The following is a 23,575-nucleotide window of genomic DNA, read 5'->3' as shown; positions in this document are numbered from 1 at the left end:
AATACAGTGATATTATAAGTGCTTCGTGTGAAAAGTATTCCATAACTTTCTCGTCATATCAAAGAAGTTCACATTCTGTGATAAATTTATTTCAAAGTTAATAAGTAATTCAAATCACGTTACCTAGATAAACTTTAGGGTTTTCAAGTGTTTTATTATCATTTCTTATAATCCAAACTGAGAGACACTCCACAAGAGTTTAAATATTTTACTCAACTTTTTTCCATGATAAATGTGTGTGTTCATTTTTTGTGCGATTTAAAACTTAGAAAGACTCTAGGAGCAAAATTGATATCTTATGTTTTCACGAGATTTATAAAGACTGTGGGATATTAGTGTCCCATGAAAGAGTGATATTTATTTTAAAACTGATTTGAAGAAGGCCACGATATAAATCTTTGATTTTGACAAATATTGATGATAGATTTGAGTTCTACAGTAAGATTGCAGGGGATTCTATCTTTTGATATTATTAATAAATTTTATAGAAAAAGTATCACCATCTATTATTCGCCATGCGATTCTATCCTTCTCTGTATCGGCTCCAAAAACACCGTACACTACCTGAGATCCTTCTCATGCCCAAAACCCACTATCAATTCCTGGTACACTATCAACAGGATGAATCGCAATCTGTAGAAAGGCTTTCTCTATATCCGCTGAGACACCCACGGTTTTCTCTCGAAATCGCATCAAAATGTCGGGTAACAGTTTAATGAGATTCAGTCCTTGTTCCAAGCATTCATTAAGAGAAGGAAAACCAGCAATTTTTGCAGAGGCGTCAAAGACTAGCAATACCACCTTTGTGGTATTGTTAGTCTCTTTTACCACTGGACGACGGGGCATGTAGTGTCCCTAACCATTCTCCTTCGCCTTCTCAGTGATGTTAAGCTTCAACCATTCACGAAATATTGAATCGTAATCCTCAAATAAATTGTTGGAACGGCGCATTTTTCTTATTGTGCTCACCAGCCGACAATCTGCCACTTCAAGATTAGAGGGCATTCTGAAACAAGGGACCACGGAAGTCGAACCTGGTATCGACGGTCCACATATTCAACAGTACTCTTAAAATGTTCCAAAACGGCTGATCACTTAGCTTTTCGATCCTGCTTCTCAACAGAGTCACAGATACCAATGGCCTCAAATTTCCGCAGACCAAAAATGTCCCCGTAAACTATAGTGTAGGTTGTGGCAAGATTGGTACAGCAGCTGGCAATGGGTGTCTTCTTCTCACTGCCCATCAGAGTCCAGCCAAATAAAGTTTCAACAGCCAAGCCTGACCAGATCTTGCCCGCTATATCAGTTCCTATCAGTATATATATGGGCCCAGGCATGTCTTCAATGAGCTTGAAACCTAGTTGTTGAAGCTCTTCCTCCATTTCCAGCTGGGCCTGGACAACGGGATAAACGAAGCGATGTTCGCTTGGTCCAGTACTGGAAACCTACAGGCAAAGTCTCTATCTAACCCTGGTAGATGAGCTTTATAACGTCGGTGCCTCACCAATCCGAGGTTACAGCCTCCAAATAGAGAATGAATCAGACTTTCTTCACCAATGACATTATACTTCATTTCACTCGCCAAGCTACTTAGGAACGTTGTGACCCATTGTCTATTAAAACAGGAACCCATCGGTGCATATCACCATTGTACAGAATAGCAGCGAAGGACTGCAAGAACACTTCATTTGAGACACCAATCATCAAGTTATGATTAATAGCAAGGAGATCCAATTCCGAAGAAGGATGTGCCACAACGTTTCCCTTTTCTACCTCTGAACTGGCCGTGACTTTGCTACACATCACCAGCATGTGTCGCCCTCTACAAGAACTACACCTCGCCCGACATCGATTTGCAAGATGGCCTTCTTGGTGCAGGCGAAACAACAACCAGCCTGAGCCGGAAGCTTCCTTTTCTCATCAACAGACATGGTCACGTCCCTCTGGCAGTCAGTGGTACTATATTCGCCTTCACGAAATAGGCACTGATTCGTAAGACTGAGATTGGCTAAGTCAGCTGCGGTAGCACATAGCTGAGTCTCACAAGGAGAATAATTTCTTCTATCCATCGGTTGCGAGTTAGAAGTAACGAAACGGGTACTAGCAAGGGCCACGCGCTCTTCCGTCTGTACTTCTCTCTTGACAAAAGTAATTAAATTATCCATCTGTTCCTCTAAGGTCCTATCACAATCTCCATTGGTACGCTCCCACTACTTAAACGTTTCTAGTGGCAAACATGACTCCACTAACGGGAAGAGAATGGCAGCGTAATTATCGGATTTTATCTGCAACGATACTAATGCACGTAGCTGTGTTTCCAATCTGTCATAAAGTACTGACAGTTTCATGTTCCTATGATCAGTAACTAGTTTTAACAATTCCCTAATGTAATGTTGTACCAAGATATCCTTACTACCGAACCTCTCCTTCAGTGATTGAATCGCTTTGTCATAATTCTCGCCTGAAGGTGGAAATCTTTCTACAATGGATCTGGGCCTTAATTTAGCTACTGTAGCCTGCAACATTTGGAATTTTTCCTCGTTATTAAGTTCCGGGTAGGTACCAATGTGGGAAAACTGTGCCCAGAATCCAATCCACAGGGAGATCTCGCCAATGCCAACTTTAGTAACCTACGCCGATGTCTTACCGAATCACATGACTCGGATACAGATCGTGCCACATTCACTTGGGACTTCTTCAGTTCACCAACCTCGCCTTTCAGTGTACAATACTTCTCTTTATACCCATCAACTGTCTCCAACTCTTGTAAGATTATCTCGTCGGTACACTCGCTTAAATATCGTCATACCTGATCTCAAGTACAGAAAACTTCGTCTACAGTGACTTTCTTACTAATGACGGCATTATAGTGCTTCGTGAATACTGACCTTAAAATTCCACGCTTCTTCACGGCTGATTTACAAATGTCTTTTCCCACAGTCGTCATCGCGATGGCCGGAAAAACAAATCTAATCCGAAAGAATAGACGAGAGTCCATAACAACCAAACCCGATAGCACAAACAAGGTTCAGTGAAACAGCAACTCCAATACAACAGACGTGTCCGGTCGCGGTCGCCGAATTTGATATATCCTACGATTAAGCAGTTAACAGATAACCCCTTTATACTTTTTATTTAATCTATATTTTATTATTCCGCCCCATACTATATGAACCCCGGTTTTAGGAAGCCCAGAGTAACGGCCGAGAGGATTCGTCGTGCTGACTACACGACACCTCGTAATCTGCAGGATTTCGGGGTGAGCAGCGGTCGCTTGGTAGGCCAAGGCCCTTCAAGGGCTGTAGTGCCATGGGGTTTGGTTTGGTTTGGTTTGATGCTATATGAACAGAACTTCTAAAATACAGGTTTGATACAACGAAGATTACACACAGAAACAAACAGCACTCGCTCCTACCAAAGAGATCCAAGGAGTACAATTAAAGTTCTGTGATACACGCTGGTGCTGCCACAGAAGGGGCTACGTACATTGTGAGTTAGTTGAGTCAACTACAGGTGTGTGTCATCTCAGAAATACTAAGTTACTGCTAAAGCTTGGTTTTATATACTCATTTTCAATATTATCTGATTATGTGTTAAGGATCTGTTAACTGATGTCTATAAATTTGTAAAGCACTAAAAGTGTTCAGTTTTATCCCTTTTGGTTGTGTCTGTAAAACAGTGAGAGAAATTTGTATATTTGATGCTAAATGACCTGTGACATGCAGATGTGCAACAACTGCTCAATTTTCATAATTCTGTGAATAAAACAAAGTGATATTATTAGTATTTTTTTCATTTACTGTACATACTCTCTGCATGCACCACTACATGAGTAGTATTACATGCACTTACAATACATTTCCTTACAAATGCACAAACATAAATTACATTTGAATAATTAAATTTCTAGATGACTGTTAATCTTACCAATATCAATCAATATCAGTCTTCCTTTTTCCTAAGAGCTTGAAAGTCCAGAGCATTAACAAATTTGGAAAATTCCTTTAAATGCATTTTTAATAGCACAGATTTCTGCATTGGCCAATTATCACCTCTATTAACACTATTTATTAAGAATTGCCTAATATTTTTCACTTCACTGCACTCGAAAATTATATGATCTATTGTCTGAGGAATGCTGGTACAGGAACACTCGGAGTTACGTATAATTTTAAGTCTGCATAAGTACGAAGCAATATATTTCCATGTCCAGTCAGTATTGTAGTCATATTTGGTGTTAAGTTGATTTTGGATTTTAATCTGCCTGCAACTGTTGGAAAGAATTCGTTTGTAAGTGTGCCTTTTGAAGTTGTTCCCATTTTTGCTGCCATTCATGAAATGATTCTTCTCTGAGGTTTTTCTTTAATGTAGAGATGGGTATTCTATCGAAACAGATTTCACTTAATTTTGCAGCCTCCTTTGCAATTGTATCAGCCAGTTCATTGCCTTCAACTCCTATATGTGCCTTAACCCATTCAAATTTTATTCTCCAATGATTTCTTTTTAGAATAGCTGTAGTCTTTTTATATTCTCAATCAGTTGGTTATGATTTCTGAAGTCCGCAATGGAGTCAATTGCTATCTTACTATCTGTGTAAATAATTGCTTTCTTATCTTCATCATCCTCTGTCCTAGTAGTTACTAAGAATTCCAGAGATTTTAATATGGCTAATTGCTCCGCCTGATTATTCGAACAGTTGTCTTGCAATTTAAATTTCAATTGATCTATTAATTAATGAGATCTGTATATAGCTATGCCAGCTCTCACTCCTTCTTCACTTTTGCTTCCATATGTGTACATTTTCCATTGGATATATTCATTTGATGCTATTCTTGGATCTTCGGTACCAGGAAACTTGGCTGGGTGGAGCCATCTCAAAGGTATTTCTGCGTGATCAATGACAAAATTCATAGTTGTTTTGCCTGATTTGATATTGTATAGAGTGACATCCTCTCTAGCCTTGATATCTATTGGAGTAATTCCTGTGATGATGCACAGAGCCTCATAAGATACAGTACGGTACGATCTTGCTATTCTCGATGGAAAAAGCCTTTCCACTCTCACGTAATTAATCAGATTGCATTTCTTTTCCTGGGATTCTATCCAGATCGGTGCAGCATATATCAGCATTGGTAATATTGCTCCTTTATATATTATTTCCAAAGCCTGGTGTTTTAGACCCGATCTTATTCTTGCCGATTTTGATAATGCGTTTATTAATTTAATACATGTTTCACTGACGTTATTGATATGGTCATTTAGATATTCCATCTTATCTACTTGTTCAAGACGTTTCCAATTCATAAAGATGTCAATTGTCTTCTTTGCTTTTCTTCTTCTTGAATTTTCATAACTTTTGACTTACTTTCATTGAAACGGGTTTTGTTGTCTGCTGACCACTTAGTAACTTTCCGTAATTCCATATTCACAATATTTTCTGCTTCAGTTTCAAATTCAGCCCTGACTGCAATTATAAGGTAATCAGCAAATTCTATAGCTTGTGTAAGGTGGCGGCTATACATAGACTCATATGAGAGGGCCCAGGGGCACTTCCTGCAGATGGCGTTTATACATAGGTCTCATGAGGCCGCCTAGGGGCATTTGCACTAGATGGCGGCTATACACAGGCACTTATGAGACGGCCTATGGGTACTTGCGCACGATGGCGGCTATACACAGGCCCTTATGAGACGGCCTAAGAGCGCTAGCGCAAGATGGCGGCTATACCCAGGCTTTTATGGAGAAAGCTGGCCCAAGGGCCTACTAATCATGATTGTGGCTATACACAGGCTCCTATTAGACGGCCTAGGGGCGCTTGCGAAAGATGGCGGCTATACACAGGCTCTTATGGAGGAAGCTGGCCCAGGGCCTTCTGTGCAAAATGGCGGCTATACACAGGCTCTTATGGAGGAAGTTGGCCCAGGGCCTTCTGTGCAAAATGGCGGCTATACACAGGCTCTTATGGAGGAAGTTGGCCCAGGGCCTTCTGTGCAAAATGGCGGCTATACATAGGCTCTTATGAGACGGATTAAGAGCGCTTCCACAAGTTGGCGGCTATACATAGGCTCGTATGAGACGGCGCAGGGGCGCCTGCTCAAGGTGGAGGCTATGCGCAGACTCTTATTAGACGTCCCAGGGGGGTTTGCGCATGATGGCGGCTATACACAGGCCCTTGTGGAGAAAGCTGGCCCAGGGCCTACTGTACAAAATGGCGGCTATACACAGGCTCTTATGAGACGGCCTAAGGGCACTTTCGCAAGATGGCGGCTATACATAGGCTCTTATGTGACGGACTAAGGGCACTTTCGCAAGATGGCGGCTATACACCAGCTCTTATGAGGCGGCATATGGGCGCTTGCGAGAGATGGCGGTTATATACAGGCTGTTATGAGACGGACTACGGGCGCTTGCGCAAGTTGGCGGCTATACACACTCTCTTATGGTGAAAGCTGGCCCGGGGGCCTACTACTCAAGATGGCTGATACACACAGGCTCTTAAAACGGCCTCTGGGCGCTTGCGCAAAATGGCGATTATACGCAGAATCTTATGGAGAAATCTGGCCCAGGGCCTCTTGTGCAAGATGGCGGCCAATTATAGGCTTTTACGAGACGGCCTAAGGGCGCTTGCGACAGATGGCAGCAGTACACAGGCTCTTATGGAGAAAGCTGGCCCAGGGGCCTACGGCACAAGATGGCGGCTATACATAAGCTCTCATGAGAAGGCCTAAAGGCGCTTGCGCAAGATAGGGCTATACATAGACCCTTATGAGACGGATTAAGGGCGCTTGAGCAAGATGGCGGCTATATATAGGCTATTATGAGGGCACCTAGGGGTGCTTACGTAAGACGGCGTCTATACATAGGCACATATGAGACGGTCCAGGGGTCCTTGCGTAAGATGGTGACTATACATAGGCTCTTATAAGAAGGCCTAAGGGCGCTTGCGCAAGATAGGGCTATACATAGACCCTTATGAGACGGATTAAGAGCGCTTGTGCAAGATGGCGGCTATATATAGGCTATTATGAGGGCACCTAGGGGTGCTTACGTAAGACGGCGTCTATACATAGGCACATATGAGACGGACCAGGGGTCCTTGCGTAAGATGGCGACTATCATAGGCTCTTATAAGATGGCCTAAGGGCGCTTGTGCAAGGTGGCGGCTATACATAGACTCATATGAGACAGCCCAGAGGCGCTTGCTCCAGATGGCAGCTACTATAGGTCTTATGAGGCCGCCTAGGAGCGCTTGCACAAGATGACGGCTATACACAGGCACTTATGAGACTCCCTAAGGGCGCTTGTGCAAGATGGCGGCTATACATAGGCTCATATGAGACGGCCCAAAGGCGCTTGCTGCAGATGGCAGCTATACATAGGTCTTATGAGGCTGCATAGGGGCGCTTGCGCAAGATGGCCGCTATACACAGGCCCTTATGAGACGGCTTAAGAGCGTTGCGCAAGATGGCGCCTTTACACAGGCTTTTATGGAAAAAGCTGGCCCAGGCGCCTACTAATCGAGATGGCGGCTATACACTGGCTCTTATGGAACGGCCTAATGCGCTTGCTTAATATGGCGGCTGTACATAGGCCCTTATGAGACGGCGCCGGGGCGCTTGCTCAAGATGGTGGCTATATACAAGCACTTATTAGACGGCCCAGGGGCGCTTGAGCAACATGGCGGCTATACACAACCTCTTAAGGAGAAAGCTGGCCCAGGGCCTACTGTGAAAGGTGGCGGCTATCTCAGGCTCATGAGAAGGCCTAAGGAAACGTTCGCAATATGGCGGCTATACATAGGCTCTTATGTGACTGCCTAAGGGCACTTTCGCAACACTTTCTGTTGTGGAGAAAGCAGGCCCAGGGACCTACTACTCAAGATGGCGGCTATACTCATTCTCTTATGGAGAAAGCAGGCGCAGGGGCCTACTACTCAAGATGGCGGCTATACACAGTCTTATGTATACGCAAGGGCCCCTGATCCGTCTTACAAGAGCATATGTATAGCCGCCATATTGTGCAAGCGCCTCTAGGCCATCTCATAAGCGCGTATGTATAGCCGCCATCTTACGCGTGCGCCCCTGGGCCGTCTCATAAAAGCCTGTGTATAGCCGCCATCTTGAGAAAGTGTCCCTGGGCCGTCTCGTAAGAGACTTTGTATAGCCGCAATCTTGCGCATGCGCCCGTGGGCCGTCTCATAAGAGCCTGTGTATAGCCGCCATTTTGCACAGAAGGCCCTGGGCCAGCTTCCTCCATAAGAGCCTGTGTATAGCCGCCATATTTCGCAAGCGCCCCTAGGCCGTCTAATAGGAGCCTGTGTATAGCCGCCATCCTGATTAGTAGGCCCTTGGGCCAGCTTTCTCCATAAGAGCCTGTGTATAGCCGCCATCGTGCGCAAGTGCCCATAGGACGTAAGCCTTAGATTACGGGTAGTAATCATTGTGCGAGAATGTTGTTCATCCTCTAGAACTCTTTTGATTTCTACATGACATATTCTATATTTCATTCCCTTCTGGTGGATTAAGTACGACTGCTGCAAGATAAATTTTGTGAGTATGTAACAACGTGTGTCTTCAACATGGAAGCATCTTCGGAACTAAGTTATTATTTACGAGTAGTATAATTGGATGGTTCGGGCGCCACCACCACCCCCGGGCTCCCAGAGGCCTCCTCCACCACCACCACAGCCAGAGGCCTCCCAGAGGCCTCCTCCACCACCACCACAGCCATACGCCTCCCAGAGGTCTCCTCCACCACCCGCGGGAAATTTGAATTGGTAAACAAAGCCACGTGCTTTTAACAGCTGTCATCGACAACAACGCATCGCTAACCTCAGTACTGCCATTTTGACGGGCCTAAACCTCAGTAGTGCCAACTTAACCTAACTAACGCGGGATTTGAATTGGTAAACAAATCCAAGTGTTTTTTGACAGCCACGTGCTTTTTGACAGACAACAACGCATCGCTAACCTCAGTACTACCATCTCGACGGGCCTAAACCTCAGTAGTACCAACTTAACCTAACTAGCGTGAGGTAAATAAATCCACGTGTTTTTTGACAGCCACGTGGTTTTTTTGACAGCTGTCATCTGCCATCTTTAAACTACAGAGCACTGTGCTGCCCTCTTTATCGCAGTAGCTGCAAATTCGTCACCTGTCATCCGCAATGCTGCCATCTTACCGGGCCTAAAACTTAGCCACGTGTTTTCTGACAGCCACGTGCTTTTTGACAGACAACAACGCATCGCTAACCTCAGTACTGCCATCTTGACGGGCCTGAACCTCAGTAGTACCAACTTTACCTAACTAGCGTGAGGTAAACAAATCCACGTGTTTTTGACAGCCACGTGGTTTTTTACAGCTGTCATCCGCCATCTTTAAGCTACACAGCACTGTGCTGCCCTCTTCATCGCAGTAGCTGCAAATTCGTCACCTGTCATCCGCAGTGCTGCCATCTTAACGGGCCTAAACTTTAGCCACGTGTTTTTTGACAGCCACGTGCTTTGACAGACAACAACGCATCGCTAACCTCAGTACTGCCATATTGACGGGCCTAAACCTCACTAGTACCAACTTAACCTAACTAGCGTGAGGTAAACAAATCCACGTGTTTTTTGACAGCCACGTGGTTTTTTGACAGCTGTCATCCGCCATCTTTAAACTACAGAGCACTGTGCTGCCCTCTTTATCGCAGTAGCTGCAAATTCGTCACCTGTCATCTGCAGTGCTGCCATCTTAACGGGCCTAAACCTTAATGCTACCAACCTAACCTCACTAGCGCGAGATTTGAATCGGTAAACAAATCCACGTACTTTTTTGACAGCTGTCATCCGCCATCTTTAATCTATAGAGCACAGTGCTGCCCTCTTTAGCTACTTACCTTTGAAATGTGGTGGCGGATAATTTGAAAAATGCTTTTTGACAGCAGCCATCTTTAATCTAGTGAGCACCGTGCTGCACTCTTTAGCTAGATACCTTTGAAATGTGGTGGCAGGCAATTCCACGTGACAGCAGCCATCCTTAATCATGAGAGCACCGTGCTGCCCTCTATGTGGTGGCGGCAATTTGAAAAATTCTACATGCTCTTGTTTGGAAACAAACTCACGCGCTTTTTTGACAGCCGTCATCCGCCATCTTTAATCAACAGAGCACAGTGCTGCCCTCTTTAGCTAGATACATTTGAAATGTGGTGGCGGCAAATTGAAAAGTTCCACGTGCTCTTGTTTGGAAACAAACTCACGTGCTTTTTTGACAGCTACCATCCGCCATCTTTAATCAACAGAGCATAGTGCTGCCCTCTTTAGTTACATACCTCTGAAATGTGGTGGCGGCATATTCCAAGTGCTCTTGTTTGGAAACAAAGCCATGTGCTTTTTGACAGGTGTCATCTGCCATCTTTAATCAACAGAGCCCCGTGCTGCTATCATGCGGGTAATTTCGTCAGCTGTCATACGCCATCTTTAATCTACAGAGCACCGTGCTGCCCTCTGTAGTAGCGGGCAATTTGAAAAGTTCTGTTAGCTGTCATCCACCATCTTTAATCAAGAGAGCACCGTGCTGCCATCTTTAGCTAGATACCTTTGAAATGTGGTGGTGGATAATTTAAAAAGAAAAATTCTACAGCAGCCATCTCTCGACGCTAATTGCATAAGATGTTGGCTATACATGACTCCTTAAGGGTGCTTATGCAAGATGGCTGCTATACATAGGTTCTTATGAGACGTCCTTGGGATGCTTGCGCAAGATGGCGGTTATACATGAATCCTTATGAGATGCCCTAGGGTTGCTTGCTCAAGATAGCGGCTGCTCTTGTAGGACGGCTTCAGGGTCCTTGCACAAGATGGCTTGAGACGCCCTAAGGATGCTTGCGCAAGATGGCGGCTATACACAACTCCTTATGAGACGCTTTTAGGGTGCTTGCGCCAGATGGCTGCCACTCTTATGAAGAAAGCTAGCTTAGAGGCTAACGTGTCGTGCTAGTTCGATTCATTAAATTTAGGGCTTAAATGCAAAATGTGAAATATCTCGAAAACGGTGCACCGTAGAGCAAAACGGACAACATTTTTCCGCCTAATACGTGGGTTCGTAGTATCAGGAACAAGAAAAAACATAGTCTAATGATGAGATCAACGGTTCGATTCCTACTTAAGCCTTTTGGCATTGGCAGCTATCTATTTCTACAAGATGGTGGCTGCTCTTATGAGACACAAGATGGCTTGAGACGTCCTAGGGATGCTTACGCAAGATGGCGGGCACAAAATGGTGACTATACATAGCTCCTTATGAGACAGCCTAGGGGTGCTCGCACAAGATGGCGGCTACTCTTATGAAGAAAGCTAGCTTAGAGGCTACTGCGCAAGATAACAGCTGCTGTTATGCATGCGGTGGAGGGAAATTTGAAATTCTATGTGCTTAATCAACAGAGCACCCTGCTGCCCTTTTTAGCTGAAATGTGGTGGCGGATAATTTGAAAAATTCTTTTGACAGCTGTCATCTTTAAACAATGGCGACTATACATAGGCTGTTAAGGCCTTATCATTCTCCCCCTCCTCCTCCTCCGCCTCTTATGTCAAGGCATAGCTTTATATCGAACAAGTTTAAACCTGCATCGCGAAGGCAAGCGTGTGCAGCGATAACATTATTGTGCATGTTTAGACTTTCGAAACATAAGAAGAGTAGAATCAAACTCTGTACTCGATACAACATGTGATCAGAACAAGATTGATGTGTTCAGAACACAAAATAATTGATCATGACTAGAATCGAACACTGTACTCGATACAACATGTGATCAGAACATTGATTGATGTGTTCAGAACACAAAATAAGTGATCAAGACTAGAATCGAACACTGTACTCAATACAACATGTGTTTAGAACATGTTAGGGGGTACCCTTGTTCTAAGAATATCAGAATGAAACATAACAAGACTAGAATCGAACACTGTAATCGATGTTGTAACTTCAACATATGATCAGAACATTGTTTGATGTGTTCAGAGCAAAAGTAAAATTTTGATGATTTGCTTAGTGTAAAATCAAAAACTATGAAAACACACTGTCCACATATCGCGTAGCTAACTCGCTCAGTAAGCAATATTGCAAAACTACAACTTCAATGATTTGCCTAGTGTAAAAATAAAAACACACTGTACCCATACTGCGCAGCTAACTCGCTCGGTAAACGATATAGCAAAAGTACAACTTCAAATTATTTACCTTCCATCATTCGTCTTGTGTGAAAATCAGTCGAACAAGTTATCGCATAAACATGTAACATGAAATATCAGTCAATCTTTTGGCATGGGTTAAAGCTTGTAGCTTATGCGGGAAGTAAAATTAAACAGAACGCTAGTGCTATAAGAAATACTCTGCTTACATTTAAGTCCCTAGCTGTTGAACAAGTTATTACATAAATATGTAACATGAAATATCGGTTCGGAAACATATTGTTTCAATCTGTTGACATGGATTACAAGCATGTAGCTTGTGCAGGCGGGGGGCTACTATGCAAAATGCTGAGCCGAAAAGAAAGTCGTGATAGGGTATGGTGTCAGGGGATACGTCTTATCAGATGGGCAAAAAGGATGAAAGGACTCTTCCTCCTCCTTACCGCACATTCCTTGTAGGGCTAATTGGCTAAAGGGCTAATGGGCAAAAGGGCTAATGGGCTAAAGGGCTAAAGGAGCAACAACATCATCGATCGCTATCAGCAAGAACGCTTGTACTTTGTTAAGTGTAGAAAATTAATCTTTATTGGTAAATGGTTTTATGTTCAGAACAAGGAATGGAACCTCGGGGTTACGTCTTACCTAATAAAGTCCCCGAGGTGCGATGAGTAACGTTTTTCTAACTAGTGTTTGGAACACTGAACTTTTCAAGATGATAGCAGAGAGGTTAGCAATGTTCTGTTGTTGGATTTTAAATTCTACGCTATAACATGCATAAGGTGGCAGCCTTGAGGTTTACCGCCGTAAAGATGGCAAGAGTGAGGTTAGCAATGTTCTGTTGTTGGATTTTAAAATCCGCGCTATAACATGCATAAGGTGGCAGCCTTGAGGTTTACGCCGTAAAGATGGCAGCAGTGAGGTTAGCGACGCTCTATTGTCCTCCAAAGTGAGGTTAGGGTTCGTCAAGGAGACAGCTGTCAAAATAGCACGTCGCTATGTTTTCCAAACACGGGCACGTGGCTGTGACGGCACGGTCACGTAATCAATCCTTAGCTCTACGTCGTTAAGAGCAGCATTAGGATTAGCTATGTTTATAAAACTTGGGAACAGAGCAGCAGTATGAATAGCCATGTTTTAAAGCGTGTACACATCACCTATCGATTTTACATGCATCGACTATCGTACTAAACTTCTTCCGCTAGATTGTGCTGCTATCTTAGCATAACCTGTACCCATAAACTTAAAGTACAAAGAATGGCCATGTTTCAAAACGTGTACACATTACCTATCGATTTTGCATACACCGACTCTCGCACCAAACTTCCTCCGCTAGATTGTACCACTATCTTAGCATAACCTATACGCATGAACTTAAAGTACAAAGAATAGCCATGTTTCAAAGCGTGTACGCATTATCTATTGATTTTGCAAGAATCGAATATCATACTAAACTTTTTTCACTAGATTGTACTGCTATCTTAACATAACCTATACGTATGGACTTAAAGTACAAGGAATAGCTATGTTTCACAGCGTGCACACATTACCTATCGATTTTGCATGCATCGACTTTCGTACAACGATCGCATATGTGTATTGCTAACGTATGTGTATAAAGTTAAACTTTTCCCGCTAGAGTGTACAACGATCACAATTGTGTGCTGCTACCTTTGTGCGTGAATTTAAAGCATAAAGTGTAGCGTGTACACATCACGTATCGATGATGCATGCGCCGACTATCCTACTAGGCTTCTTCCGCTAGAGCATGTAGCAATTGCTTTTGTGTATCCCTAACCCATGTGCACGAACTTAAAGCACAAGGAAGAGCTATGTTCTAAAGCGTGTACACATCGCTATCGATGATGTATGCATCGACTATCGTAATAATCTTCTTCTACAACAGCGTGCAATCATCGCTTGTGTGTGCTGCAATCTTAACATAACCTATGTGCACGAACTTAAAGCACAAAGAATAGCCAAGTTCAAAGCGTGTACACATCACCTATCGATTTTGCATGCATCGACTTTCGTATTAAACTTCTTCCACTAAAGCGTGCGACAACCTTATGACTATGCTGCTAAATTAGTATAACTTATACGCATGAAGTTAAAGCATAAAGAATAGCGATGTATAAAAATCTTGTGAACATAGAAGCAGCAGTAAGAATAGCAATGTTTTAAAAGCGTGTACACATCACCTATCGATTTTGCATGCATCAGCTATTATACTAAATACATCCCGCTAGAATGTACAACGTTCACATGTGTTTGCGCTGCTACTTTAGCATGACCTATGCGCACGAACTTAAAGCACAAAGAATAGCGATGTTTAAAAATCTTGCGAACATAGTAGCAGGAAGAATAGCAAGGTTTAAAAGCGTGTACATATCACCTTTTGATAATGCATACATCAACTCTCGTACTAAACAACATCTACGTGAGCGTGCGACCATCGCTTGTACGTGTGCTGCTATCTTAATATAACTTATGTGCACGAACTTAAAACATAAAGAATATGTATGTGTAAAAATCTTGTGAACATAGCAGAGTGTTAACTACGTAGGTGTAGACATTGAACTTTGCATGCTGAAGCAGCATACTACGTGACCGTGACGTCACAGCCACGTGCCCGTGTTTGGTAAACATAGCCACGTGCTATTTTGACAGCTGTCTCCTAGACGAACCCTAACCTCACTTTGGAGTACAATAGAGCGTCGCTAACCTCACTGCTGCCATCTTTACGGCGTAAACCTTATGCATGTTATAGCGCGGAATTTAAAATGGCTGCTGTAGAATTTTTCTTTTTAAATTATCCACCACCACATTTCAAAGATATCTAGCTAAAGATGGCAGCACGGTGCTCTCTTGATTAAAGATGGTGGATGACAGCTAACAGAACTTTTCAAATTGCCCGCTACTACAGAGGGCAGCACGGTGCTGTGTAGATTAAAGATGGCGTATGACAGCTGACGAAATTACCCGCATGATAGCAGCACGGTGCTCTGTTGATTAAAGATGGCAGATGCAACCTGTCAAAAAAGCACATGGCTTTGTTTCCAAACAAGAGCACGTGGAATTTGCCGCCACCACATTTCAAAGGTATCTAACTAAAGAGGGCAGCACTATGCTCTGTTGATTAAAGATGGCGGATGGTAGCTGTCAGAAAAGCACGTGAGTTTGTTTCCAAACAAGAGCACGTGGAATTCTTCAATTTGCCGCCACCACATTTCAAAGGTATCTAGCTAAGGATGGCAGCACGGTGCTCTCTTGTTTAAAGATGGCGGATGATAGCTAACAGAACTTTTCAAATTGCCCGCTACTACGTGCTTAAGGTAGTAGCCATAAAGAGGGCAGCACGGTGTTCTGTGGATTAAAGATGGCGGATGACAGCTGACGAAATTGCCCGCATGATAGCAGCACGGTGCTGTGTTGATTAAAGATGGCGGATGACAGCTGTCAAAAAAGCACATAGCTTTGTTTCCAAACAAGAGCACGTGGAATTTGCGCCACCACATTTCAAAGGTATCTAGCTAAAGAGGGCAGCACCGTGCTCTGTTGATTAAAGATGGCGGATGACGGCTGTCAAAAACGCGCGTGAGTTTGTTTCCAAACAAGAGCATGTAGAATGTTTCAAATTGCCGCTACCACATAGAGGGCAGCACGGTGCTCTCATGATTAAAGATGGCTGCTGTCACGTGGAATTGCCTGCCACCACATTTCAAAGGTATCTAGCTAAAGAGGGCAGCACTGTGCTCTCTAGATTAAAGATGGCTGCTGTCAAAATGCATTTCTCAAATTATCCGCCACCACATTTCAAAGGTAAGTAGCTAAAGAGGGCAGCACTGTGCTCTATAGATTAAAGATGGCGGATGACAGCTGTCAAAAAAGCACGTGGATTTGTTTACCGATTCAAATCTCGCGCTAGTGAGGTTAAGTTGGTAGCACTAAAGTTTAGGCCCGTTAAGATGGCAGCACTGCGGATGACAGGTGACGAATTTGCGGCTACTGCGATAAAGAGGGCAGCACAGTGCTCTGTAGTTTAAAGATGGCGGATGACAGCTGTCAAAAAACCACGTGGCAGTCAAAAAACACGTGGATTAGTTTACCTCACGCTAGTTAGGTTAAGTTGGTGCTACTGAGGTTTAGGCCCGTCAAGATGGCAACTGAGGTTAGCGATGCGTTGTTGTCTGTCAAAAAGCGCGTGGCTGTCAAAAAACACGTGGCTAAGGTTTAGGCCCTTTAAGATGGCAGCACTGCGGATGACAGGTGACGAATTTGCGGCTACTGCGATAAAGAGGGCAGCACAGTGCTCTGTAGTTTAAAGATGGCGGATGACAGCTGTCAAAAATCCACGTGGCTGTCAAAAACACGTGGATTTTTTTACCTCACGCTAGTTAGGTTAAGTTGGTACTACTGAGGTTTAGGCCCGTCAAGATGGCAGTACTGAGGTTAGCGATGCGTTGTTGTCTGTCAAAAAGCACGTGGCTCTCAAAAAACACGTGGATTTGTTTACCAATTCAAATCTCGCGCTAGTTAGGTTAAGTTGGCACTACTGAGATTAGGCCCGTCAAGATGGCAGTACTGAGGTTAGCAATGCGTGTTTGTCGATGACAGCTGTCAAAAAGCACGTGGCTTTGTTTACCAATTCAAATTTCCCGCGGGTGGTGGAGGAAAACTCTGGGAGGCCTCTGGCTGTGGTGGTGGTCGAGGTGGCCTCTGGGAGGCCTCTGGCTGTGGTGGTGGTGGAGGAGGCTTCTGGGAGCCCGCTGGTGTCTGTGGCGCCCGAACCATCCAATTATGCTACTTTTACGGCATCCAAGTTTTCATCACCAAACGCTTCGTGACTTAGTGAAATGCTGAAACCTTGATTTGATTCCGGACATGTATGGCCCTTTTGAAAGTAATGTAAACTATTAAAAAAGATGAAAACATTTCGGCCTGTTTGTAACTTTTCTATAGAAGCATGGGTTTCACATTTTGTATTTTTCAAAACATTTACTCCCAATTTTCGGTTATTACTATTATTTAATATTTAAGGTTATGTTTTCGGGAGTAACGTTGTGGTACTATTATGGCCCTAATGAGAGATGTGAATAGGATTGTGTAATGCCTGAAAGAGTTTCCACAAGCGTTAATTTCTAGTATTCGATCCCCTATTGATTCTATTTATTTTGTGTCATCCTTTCCCTTAATTTTATCTTCTTTACTGAAGCTTCGTTATTCTTGATTCTCTTTTGTTCATTCATGTATTCCATTATTGTGGGATTTCTGGGATTGGTGCCTTCTTGTAATTTTGCCTGCACTGGTAACCGTGGTGGTGTTTATTAATTTGAGTATAGTTGATTATTGAATAACTTGATGATGTGTAAATATCATTTTCCGTGGCATGAATTCTGTATCCTGTACCATAATTCGCGTGTACTTTGATTCTTATCTGATATCTTAAAATCCATTTCCCTTTTTCCATGATTATTTTTGTCCTACTTCGGATTGTGCTTTCTTTAGCCTATTTCTGGCTCATGATTGATTTTTTTTAATGTTGACTCTTGTGAAAGCTTATGGTAGGAAAATTGACCCTACATAAGTGTACCTAATAAGTTTGAAGTGTGACAACTAAACGTTTCTGAGGAACTGGTTGAGAACGAGGGTCATTAATTGTAACGTAGGTGGTATTTAATCTAAAAAGTTATCTCTCAATTTAACTAAAGGCGGCCGTCTATAAACCGTTTGAGTTGGGTACAATTTATCCAAGAAGTTTTATTAATTAACATTAATTAATTATGTTACAGCTCTCTGAGCCTGAGAGAAAGGTAGTTTTCCTTCTCAGTTGTTAAACCTGTGCTAGGAATTTTCAAATTAAACCGTTTGAATCCTAGTATATGGTTTGTCTTTCTGTCAACTATTGCTAAACCGGTTAATACAAAGTACTGTACCACTTTATGTCAGTGTGTCCACGGCAACTCCTTGTGTACTGAAGGTGTGTATTTCATTGCCTTGGAATTTATTTGTGTGGGGTATGTGCCCAGAGCTTCGGTTCATCTCTAAATATTGTGTAACCTTGTATTGTACTCGTACCAGCTTAAAGAACGGTACCGGCTGGTGCATATGCATAACCGCCATCTTACGCAAGCGCCCCTGCGCCGTCTCATAACAGCCTGAGTAAAGCCGCCATCTTGCGCAAGCGCTCCTTGGCCGTCTCCTAAGACCCTATGTATTGCCGCCATCTTGCGCAAGAGCTCTTAGGCCGTCTCATACGGGTCTATGTATAGTCTCCATCTTATTCAATTTGCGTCGGGAAGGGCATCTAGCCGTAAAACTGAGTTTAGGCCCCTCCAAAAATATGTCTGTGAGGTTAGGCTTGCTCTCTTATGCAAATCCGAAAAATCGGCATTGTGCAACTACTATACTAGTTGTCAATGACTTTGGGTCAGAACCCGCATAGCTACACTACTAGACCTCGGGTGCTAACTCAGAAAAAATGCTGACGCTTGTATCCAGAAATCTCACTGCTCCCCTACTGCTCGTGCAGGTCGTGCTACTAGTATGGTCACCGTCATCATGTACGTGCCGGAGCTACGTCGTGCTACTAGTGTGGTCACCGTCATCGTCCTCGTACTGGAGCTACGTCGTGCTACTAGTGTGGTCACCGTCATCATGTACGTGCCGGAGCTACGTCGTGCTACTAGTGTGGTCACCGTCATCGTCCTCGTACTGGAGCTACGTCGTGCTACTAGTATGGTCACCGTCATCATGTACGTGCCGGAGCTACGTCGTGCTACTAGTGTGGTCACCGTCATCATGCTCGTACTGGAGCTACGTCGTGCTACTAGTGTGGTCACCGTCATCATGCTCGTACTGGAGCTACGTCGTGCTACTAGTGTGGTCACCGTCATCATGCTCGTACTGGAGCTACGTCGTGCTACTAGTGTGGTCACCGTCATCATGCTCGTACTGGAGCTACGCCGTGCTACTAGTGTGGTCACCGTCATCATGCTCGTACTGGAGCTACGTCGTGCTACTGGTGTGGTCACCGTCATCATGCTCGTACTGGAGCTACGTCGTGCTACTAGTGTGGTCACCGTCATCATGCTCGTACTGGAGCTACGTCGTGCTACTAGTGTGGTCACCGTCATCATGCTCGTACTGGAGCTACGTCGTGCTACTAGTGTGGTCACCGTGCTCGTACTGGAGCTACGTCGTGCTACTAGTGTGGTCACCTTCATCATGCTCGTACTGGAGCTACGTCGTGCTACTAGTGTAGTCACCTTCATCGTGCTCGTACTGGAGCTACGTCGTGCTACTAGTGTGGTCACCTTCATCGTGCTCGTACTGGAGCTACGTCGTGCTACTAGTGTGGTCATCGTGCTCGTTCTGGAGCTACGTCGTGCTACTAGTATGGTCATCGTGCTCGTACTGGAGCTACGCCGTGCTACTAGTGTGGTCACCTTCATCGTGCTCGTTCTGGAGCTACGTCGTGCTACTAGTGTGGTCACCATCATCATGTACGTGCCGGAGCTACGTCGTGCTACTAGTGTGGTCACCTTCATCGTGCTCGTTCTGGAGCTACGTCGTGCTACTAGTGTGGTCACCATCATCATGCTCGTACTGGAGCTACGTCGTGCTACTAGTGTGGTCACCGTCATCATGCTCGTACTGGAGCTACGTCGTGCTACTATTGTGGTCATCGTGCTCGTACTGGAGCTACGTCGTGCTACTATTGTGGTCATCGTGCTCGTGCTGGAGCTACGTCGTGCTACTAGTGTGGTCACCGTCATCATGCTCGTACTGGAGCTACGTCGTGCTACTATTGTGGTCATCGTGCTCGTGCTGGAGCTACGTCGTGCTACTAGTATAGTCACCGTCATCATGCTGGTACTGGAGCTACGTCGTGCTACTAGTGTGGTCACCTTCATCGTGCTCGTTCTGGAGCTACGTCGTGCTACTAGTGTGGTCACCTACATCGTGCTCATTCTGGAGCTACGTCGTGCTACTAGTGTGGTCACTGTCATCATGCTCGTACTGGAGCTACGTCGTGCTACTAGTGTGGTCATCGTGCTCGTTCTGGAGCTACGTCGTGCTACTAGTGTGGTCACCGTCACCGTCCTCGTACTGGAGCTACGTCGTGCTACTAGTGTGGTCACTGTCATCATGCTCGTACTGGAGCTACGTCGTGCTACTAGTGTGGTCATCATGCTCATTCTGGAGCTACGTCGTGCTACTAGTGTGGTCACCGTCATCATGCTCGTACTGGAGCTACGTCGTGCTACTAGTGTGGTCACCTTCATCGTGCTCGTGCTGGAGCTACGTCGTGCTACTAGTATGGTCATCGTGCTCGTTCTGGAGCTACGTCGTGCTACTAGTGTGGTCACCTTCATCGTGCTCGTTCTGGAGCTACGTCGTGCTACTAGTGTGGTCATCGTGCTCGTTCTGGAGCTACGTCGTGCTACTAGTGTGGTCACCTTCATCGTGCTCATTCTGGAGCTACGTCGTGCTACTAGTGTGGTCACTGTCATCATGCTCGTACTGGAGCTACGTCGTGCTACTAGTGTGGTCATCGTGCTCGTTCTGGAGCTACGTCGTGCTACTAGTGTGGTCACCTTCATCGTCCTCGTACTGGAGCTACGTCGTGCTACTAGTGTGGTCACCGTCATCATGCTCGTTCTGGAGCTACGTCGTGCTACTAGTGTGGTCACCGTCATCATGCTCGTACTGGAGCTACGTCGTGCTACTAGTGTGGTCACCTTCATCGTCCTCGTACTGGAGCTACGTCGTGCTACTAGTATGGTCACCGTCCTCGTACTGGAGCTACGTCGTGCTACTAGTGTGGTCACCGTCACCGTCCTCGTACTGGAGCTACGTCGTGCTACTAGTGTGGTCACCTACATCGTGCTCGTTCTGGAGCTACGTCGTGCTACTAGTGTGGTCACCTACATCGTGCTCGTTCTGGAGCTACGTCGTGCTACTAGTGTGGTCACCTACATCGTGCTCGTTCTGGAGCTACGTCGTGCTACTAGTGTGGTCACCATCATCATGCTCGTACTGGAGCTACGTCGTGCTACTAGTGTGGTCACCTACATCGTGCTCGTTCTGGAGCTACGTCGTGCCACTAGTGTGGTCACCGTGCTCGTACTGGAGCTACGTCGTGCTACTAGTGTGGTCACCGTGCTCGTACTGGAGCTACGTCGTGCTACTAGTGTGGTCACCGTCATCATGCTCATTCTGGAGCTACGTCGTGCTACTAGTGTGGTCACCTACATCGTGCTCGTTCTGGAGCTACGTCGTGCTACTAGTGTGGTCACCGTCATCGTCCTCGTACTGGAGCTACGTCGTGCTACTAGTGTGGTCATCGTGCTCGTTCTGGAGCTACGTCGTGCTACTAGTGTGGTCACCTACATCGTGCTCGTTCTGGAGCTACGTCGTGCTACTAGTGTGGTCACCATCATCATGCTCGTACTGGAGCTACGTCGTGCTACTAGTGTGGTCACCTTCATCGTGCTCGTGCTGGAGCTACGTCGTGCTACTAGTGTGGTCACCATCATCATGCTCGTACTGGAGCTACGTCGTGCTACTAGTGTGGTCACCTTCATCGTGCTCGTGCTGGAGCTACGTCGTGCTACTAGTGTGGTCACCTTCATCATGCTCGTACTGGAGCTACGCCGTGCTACTAGTGTGGTCACCTTCATCATGCTCGTACTGGAGCTACGCCGTGCTACTAGTGTGGTCACCTTCATCGTGCTCGTGCTGGAGCTACGTCGTGCTACTAGTGTGGTCACCTTCCTCGTGCTCGTACTGGAGCTACGTCGTGCTACTAGTGTGGTCTTCGTCCTCGTACTGGAGCTACGTCGTGCTACTAGTATGGTCACCATCATCATGCTCGTACTGGAGCTACGTCGTGCTACTACTGTGGTCATCGTCCTCGTACTGGAGCTACGTCGTGCTACTAGTGTGGTCACCATCATCATGCTCGTACTGGAGCTACGTCGTGCTACTAGTGTGGTCACCGTCATCGTGCTCGTACCGGAGCTACGTCGTGCTACTTGTGTGGTCACCTTCATCGTGCTCGTGCTGGAGCTACGTCGTGCTACTAGTGTGGTCACCTTCATCGTGCTCGTGCTGGAGCTACGTCGTGCTACTAGTGTGGTCACCTTCATCATGCTCGTACTGGAGCTACGCCGTGCTACTAATGTGGTCACCTTCATCATGCTCGTACTGGAGCTACGCCGTGCTACTAGTGTGGTCACCTTCATCGTGCTCGTGCTGGAGCTACGTCGTGCTACTAGTGTGGTCACATTCATCGTGCTCGTACTGGAGCTACGTCGTGCTACTAGTGTGGTCACCATCATCGTGCTCGTGCTGGAGCTACGTTGTGCTACTAGTTGGAGCCTCTGGAGCGTTTGCCCTATGGCTGGGGATCATGCTAATGTAACCCGACAAGATGTGTGTAACTATAGCACCAGACCGTAACCGAGAAAAACATGGCGGACATAAGAGGTTGAGCGGAAGATTACGCATGTTCATTCCAAGTCTTCTAAAGAAAACGTCACAAGTCGAACGTCATGAAGTGCAACTCACTAACTCAAAATATGAATAATCATACACCTAAAATAGCTTTATCGCGTAATCTATTTTACCCTACTTGCAATTTCTGTGCAAAAACAAAGGAGAGATCATTATTTTATGAACGTAAGAGTAGTATAATGCAGGGATTCGGCGGCCTCCTCCTCCGCCCGCGGCGCGGGAAATTTGAATTTTGGCGTGAAATTTGAATTTTGGCGGGAGATTTGAATTTTGGCGCGAGATTTGAATTTGTAAACAAAGCCACGTGCTTTTTGACAGCTGTCATCGACAACAACGCATCGCTAACCTTACTGCTGCCATCTTGACGGGCCTAAACCTCACTAGTGCCAACTTAACCTAACTAGCATGAGGTAAACAAACCCACGTGTTTTTTGACAGCCACGTGCTTTTTGACAGACAACAACGCATCGCTAACCTCAGTACTGCCATCATGACGGGCCTAAACCTCAGTAGTGCCAACTTAACCTCACTAGCGCGAGGTAAACAAAGCCACGTGTTTTTTGACAGCCACGTGCTTTTTGACAGATTTGTAAACAAAGCCACGTGCTTTTTGACAGACAACAACGCATCGCTAACCTCAGTACTGCCATCTTGACGGGCCTAACCTTAGTGGTACCAACTTAACCTCACTAGCATGAGGTAAACAAAGCCACGTGTTTTTTGACAGCCACGTGCATTTTTGACAGCTGTCATCCGCCATCTTTAATCCAGAGAGCACCGTGCTGCCCTCTTTATCGTAGTAGATGTAACTTCATCACCTGTCATCCGCAGTGCTGCCATCTTGGCGGGTCTAAACCTTAGTGCTACCAACTTAACCTCACTAGCGC

This window comes from Anabrus simplex, chromosome 14 (assembly GCF_040414725.1).
Source record: "Anabrus simplex isolate iqAnaSimp1 chromosome 14, ASM4041472v1, whole genome shotgun sequence".
Classification (NCBI taxonomy): Eukaryota; Metazoa; Arthropoda; class Insecta; order Orthoptera; family Tettigoniidae; genus Anabrus; species Anabrus simplex.
This window is presented reverse-complemented; position numbering follows the sequence as displayed.